Below are 6,740 nucleotides of genomic sequence, written 5' to 3'. Positions count from 1 at the left end.
GCTCAGTAATCAGATTTCTCAGTGTGATGGCAACAAAACAATTTTGGAGTGGTGCTAAAACCAAACACGAAATAAAGGATTTAAATATTCTTCATCTTCTAGATCAGAGGTCACTAATAGGCGGACTGCGGTCCGAGTCTGGACCCAGACGCTGTCCTATGCAGACCTGGACCTATACCCGATAAACTATGGAGAACTATTTAATTTTGACGGGGTGGTCCTGTTTTAATCGCCGTAGCTTTCTAGACTTTACGGTGCCACTTTAGCGGCCTGGGAAAGTCACAGACCAATCATGCGCGTCGTACATATCACACATGACGCTACTCAGCCAATCAGATCTGTGCATTACGATGAGCACGGAGACTCGAGTGAGTGACGAACACACGGGGACGAGGCGAGAAACAGCAGTCGGAGAAGAAAGTGAGTCAGAGGGAAGTTATTTCACATGGCGTTCTCTAAAAACAGAAAACTGATGCAAAATTTTGTTGAAATATGACTGAATTGTACTTTATTTGATTTGATATTCAGTTGTTGACTGTATAAGATGTTGATATACCTACTAGGCCACTTCAGTAAACAGTATATGGCACTGAATCATGATGCAAGTTAGACATTATGATGTTCTGGACCTTTGCTTGAGGAAATTTTCTCTAACTGGACCTTATTGAATTTTAATTAAATACCCCTGTTCTAGATGATGTATGTTCATATTTTCAGGTAAAGTGGTGCGATGTTTAAAAAAAGTTTCACGTTACATTTATGTCACATCTTCTTCTGTGAGTTTATTGGCTGGTTGCAAAGCAGAAATCCAATTATTGACTGATTCATGTAGACCTGGAGTTTCCCCATTATCTGATTAATCAAGTGCATATAAATTTGATCGGATTACTGACAAAATCTGATTTTCTGCAGTTGTCGGATTATTAAGTGCATGTAAACACCCTCAGTGTTAGTGCTGAGAGTTCAAATGTCAAACACAATATGTCAGTTATCTTCTATTAAGGTATTAATTTATAAATATTCATTGAATTCAACATGTTACCATTGTATCTTGTATCTTAACTATTAAAACAATATTTTGAACGTATGGAACCATGTCGACAGGGGCTTTAAGAGCGATTAGAAGAGAAGTGATATTTCTCTACATCCTGAAGAATTTCTATATGCAGTAAGTGGACACATAGACCTGTATGTTTAAAGTGCCTCGTGTGGCGTCCTGTCCACTGTTGGATGTATTAAAGTATCAAGATCAAAGAGTGAAAAGACTTAAATGAGTGAAAATGAAAAAAAAGGGGAATGAATGTGTCTCCAGCCACAAACATGCAGAAATACACATTCACTGTCTCATTGAGTAAAAAATTGCTGAATTGAGAAATGTCCCCTCATGATGCAAATGATTAGAGGAGAGAAGAGCAAATGTAGCATGCACAACTCTGATCGGGCCATTTTACAAACACTGTTTTCTGTCATTTAGATGTATGTTGCTCTGGCTCACGGTCTTAGTGGAGAAATATGAAAATTTATTCCTAATAATGTACTATTTTCACCGTTTGCACTCTGCCTATCCTATATACAACAAACATATACAACCCCATTTCCAAAAAAACGCTGGGACGCTGTGCAAAATGTAAATAAAAATAGGATGCAGTGAAATGCAAACCATGTAAACCATATTTTTAAAGGAAAATACTACAAAGACAACATATCAAATGTTAAAACTAAGACATTTTATTGTTTTTTGAAAAATATATGCCCATTTTGAATTTGATGCCAATAACACGTTCCTAAAAAGTTGGGACGGGGGCCTGTTTACCACTGTGTTTCATCACCTCTTTTTTTAAAAACACACTGTAAGCGTTTGGGAACTGAGGAGACACTGCTGTAGTTTAGAAAGCGAAATGTTGTCCGGTTTTTGATTTATATAGGACTTCAGCTGCTGTTCAGGGTCTTCTTTGGCGTATTTTTCATTTCATAATAAGCCAAATGTTTTCAGTAGGTGACAGATCTGGACTGCAGGCAGGTCAGTTTAGCACCCGGACTCTTTTAATACAGAGCCATGCTGTTGCAATACATGCAGAATGTGGTTTTATATTGTCTTGCTGAAATAATCAAGGCCTTCCCTGAAAAAGACGTCATCTGAATGGCAGACGTTGCCAAAATCTGTATATATCATTCAGCATTAATGGTGCCTTCACAGATGTGCAAGTCACCCATGCCATGTGCACTAATGCCCCCCTATACCATCATGAATATGAACTGTTCACTGATAACAAGCTGAGTGGTCTTTAGCCTGGAGGTCAAAACGTCCATGATTTTCAAAAAGAATTTCAAATGTTGATTTGTCGAACCACAGGATGCTTCCCCACTTCACCTCAGTCCATTTTAAACGAGCTCGGGCCCAGAGAAGGTGGCAGCGTTTCTGGATCCTGTTTATATATGCTTTTAATTAGCATTTGTGGATGCAGTGATGAACTGGTTTCACAGACAGTGGTTTTCAGAAGTGTTTCTGAGCCCATGCAGTGATTTCCTCTACAGAATCATGTCTGTTTTTAATGCAGTGCCGTCTGAGGGACCAAAGATCACAGCCAGCCGTAACTGGTTTTCAGCCTTGTCCTTTGCATACAGAGATTTCTCCAGATTCTGTGAATCTTTTAATGATATTATGTACCGTAGATGATGAAAAGCAAAAGTTCTTGGCTATTTTACATTGAGGAACGTTATTCTTGAATTGTTGCTCTATTTGATGGTGCAGTCTTTCACAGAGTGGTGAACCCTCCTCATCCTTACTTCTGAAAGACTCCACCTCTCTGAGATGCTCTTTTTATACCCAATCACATTACTGACCTGTTGCCAATTAACCACCACGTGTTTTTTATAGCATTACACAAGCCTTTTGTTGCCCCCGTCCCAACTTTTTTGGAACGTGTTGTTGGCATCAGATTCAAAATGGGCAAATAATTTTCAGTTTCAACATTTGATATGTTGTCTTTTATACTATTTTCAATTAAATATAGGGTTTAAATGATTTGCACATCATTGCATTTTGTTTTTATTTATATTTTGCACAGCGTGCCAACTTTTTTGGAGATGGGGTTGTAAATGCTTTCTATGCCACACTTATGGTCTTACGGTAAACCAAAATCAGTTTTATTTCCTCCTAATTTCTTCCTACCTTGCTGTCTCCAAACATCGCACTTAAAAAGCACATCTAGAAACAAGTCCTTGGAGCATTTCGGCACTCAACCCAAGGCTGCGTATGAGTCTTGATCATCTAAATGCCTTCTCTCTACCAGTCCTCATTTTCCTTCCTAACTAACAGACATTGCTCTTGAACCTCTTAAACCGATTTCCACTGAGAGAAAACATGGCTGAAAGTGTTTAAGAGTATTCAGCTCAGTAATGTGCCTTATTGGCATGTCTGTAAATAGGATAATTTCTGAAATTTAGTCTCAATGAGGCGCCATCACTTTCCCTGATTTATTGACAAGCGGGCATTGCCTCCCTGCTCGAGATAATTGGAGAAGCCATCTCATTAGATGGGGGAGAGTCTGTGATCTGGAGCAAATCTTGGGCGAGAAGATAATTAATTATGAGTGCTGGTGCCACTGTCACATGGAGTGCACCCAAGACAGGGTCGGTAAAGGTTGGTTGGAGCGCGCCCGCCAGCCGTTTCTTCCCATCTGCCCCAGAGCAATTCAGGGAGCCGCAATCAGCAGGAGCCGATTACTGACAAGTAATTAACAATGTCAATCGAATGGGGAGACGGAATTTATAATAATTATTTCATCAACATGGTGATGATCTTGTAGCGAATCCCATTGCAGAGGAAAGGTTAATTACTTGCCATTGCGCAACATCAGAGCAGCAGCTGTGGTACAGCCCAAGGCTTGTTTTAACTGTTAGTGAGCTAATTAATTAACAACGCAGTTGTGATTCTTATGGCATGAAATGTAGAAATATTAGCTTTACTTTTATGCGAACTGTCAAAAGACAGCGTTTAATCCTGCATGTTTGACAGCACTGATGCCTTATGGGATCTAAATTTGGGTGCAAAAGGAACTGGCAGCATTAGATGTTTTTCAGTGAAACAAAACTCTTTACTACTTCTGCATTTGCTTTTTTTACCCTGCTCATATGGTTACTTTTAATTTTGTTCACTTTACATGTTAGCTCAGGGGTTTGCATGCATTAGGACTGAACTCTTGATGTGCAATAGCTTTCATATTGTTTGAGTACAGGTATGTTACCCTGGATCAATCCTCATTTCCGCAATAATGCATGAATTCCTTTTGAGGAAGCTCAATTAAGTGATATTTAGATATTAGAGGGTTATAGTTAATTAGCCTTTTCTGCTGTGCCTATTTGCAGATAATGGAGGTGGCGGTCGATAATCTACTGCTGAAGGAGAGGTACGAATGCCAATATCATAGCTATGGTGAACCCACATTGCATACAGCCTTAACACATCAACACTATAGGCACTGCAGCCTGACAAGCAATTCCATATATTACCCCTGATATCTGGTATGAGGAATAGGCTAAAAATAACTAATTAGAAAAATTATATGGAAGATATAGAAGCAGGGTACTTCAGCAGAGTTCAGCATTAGATCAATAATGAGGAGACTAGGAAATCCAACCCTCTTAACATTAACAATTACTGTGATTAACAATGATACTCACAACTCATTTTTCATTACAGAGGAGAAGAGATAAGCTTGTTTATATAGACTAGCTTTTCAACCAATGAGCAATTTATCATGGCGAAGCTCATGAAAGCACATAGCAGCCCACAGCAATTAAAACCTTCCCTGTGACCTTGTGACAGCCAAGGACCTGGGAGTCCATAGGAAAGTGGAAGGCATTTTGTGGCCATGTACAAAGATAGCAAACAGGCTGAAAAAATGGCACATAATATAATCAACCATGCTCTATTTTTATTTTATAAAACAGCTCTAAATGTATTAAAATAGTGTTGATTTCTTTTTACACTAAAAAGGCCAAAGATTTTATATTTTACACTTTTTGGAAGGGAGGGGCAGTGTGAGTATTTTACATTATTGTGATAAATTTTTAATGCACTTCATGAAGTTCAGCAAGTTTGAAAATGTGCTAAAAGATACACACAGTTTTGATTCTTCTTGCCGCTGTTATATGTGTAGGTATATTCACTTGTGCATTATAAGGATGCATAATAATATAGTAATCATAGCCGTGTCGGAGGATAATTGTGTTAAAAGAAAACTGATTAGCAGTGGACAGATGTTTAGATTTTATGGATATTTCAAATATTTATTGTACTCCAGCAGAGCAGTACATATAGATAACTTTGTCTTTTTTTCATGATGTACATTGTTAGGAGTGGGCTTTACACATACACCGATCAGGCATAACATAATGACCTTGTTTCTACGGTCATTGTCCATTTTATCAGCTCCACTTACTATATAGGTGCACTTTGTAGTTCTGCAGTTACAGACTGTAGTCCATCTGTTTCTCTGCATACTTTGTTAGCCTCCTTTTACCCTGTTCTTCAGTGGTCAGAACCTCCATGGACCCTCACAGAGCAGGTACTATTTGGGTGGTGGATCATTCTCAGCACTGCGGTAACACTGACGTGGTGGTGGTGTGTTAGTGTGTGTTGTGCTGGTCTGAGTGGATCAGACACAGCAGTGCTGCTTTAGTTTTTAAACACCTCAGTGTCACTGCTGGACTGAGAATAGTCCACCAACCAAAAATATCCAGCCAACAGTGTCCTGTGGGCAGCGTCCTGTGACCACTGATGAAGGACTAGAGGATGACCAACACAAACTGTGCGGCAGCAGATGAGCTATCGTCTCTGACTTTACATCTACAAGGTGGATTGACAAGGTAGGAGTGTCTAATAGAGTGGACAGTGAGTGGACAAAAAACTCCAGCAGCACTGCTGTGTCTGATCCACTCATACCAGCACAACACACACTAACACACCACCACCACATCACTGTTACTGCAGTGCTGAGAATGAAATAGAACCTGCTCTGTGAGGGTCCATGGGGGTCCTGACCACTGAAGAACAGGGTAAAAGGGGGCTAACAAAGTATGCAGAGAAACAGATGGACTACAGTCTGTAACTGCAGAACTACAAAGTGCACCTATATAGTAAGTGGAGCTGATAAAATGGACAATGACCGTAGAAACAAGGACATAATGTTATGCCTGATCTGTGTACAAGCAATATTAATACTATATTATTATGTAAACCTGTCCATAATATAACCTTTATTAGAGAAATAACAATGCATTTCCCGTTATGTCAGCTGTTATTCTTTTCAAAACTGTTACAAATAAATGTACAGTATTTTGGAATGAAACTCTTCAAATGTTTGTGCATCAGTGTTGAGCATATGTATGTAAAAAACATTGAATATTGGCTTTGGTCCACAATTTAATATATTTTATTTAGTCTGCTTCTTGTGCATGCAACTTTATTCTAATATAAACTGTATGCATATTGTATTTATTATAACAATGGGCCTCATGCTCCAATATCTTCCTAAGTTTTTTCTTAAATGTGTTCTTGAGGAAGGTCCCAAGAAAAAGTGTTTCTCAGATTCTTAAACCACAGAACTGTTCTCACCTTTGAGCTTTTGAGTGCGTATAGGTTCTGTTCTTACCTACAAACAAATCCCAAATAAGAAATATTGGTGTATTGGTGGTCAGAAGGAATTTCTTCTTAAGAATGGTTGGTGAATGAGGCC

The sequence above is a fragment of the Colossoma macropomum genome, unplaced genomic scaffold, assembly GCF_904425465.1.
Source record: "Colossoma macropomum unplaced genomic scaffold, Colossoma_macropomum, whole genome shotgun sequence".
Lineage (NCBI taxonomy): Eukaryota > Metazoa > Chordata > Actinopteri > Characiformes > Serrasalmidae > Colossoma > Colossoma macropomum.
The sequence above is the reverse complement of the archived record's forward strand: the minus strand, read 5'-3'. Positions refer to the sequence as shown.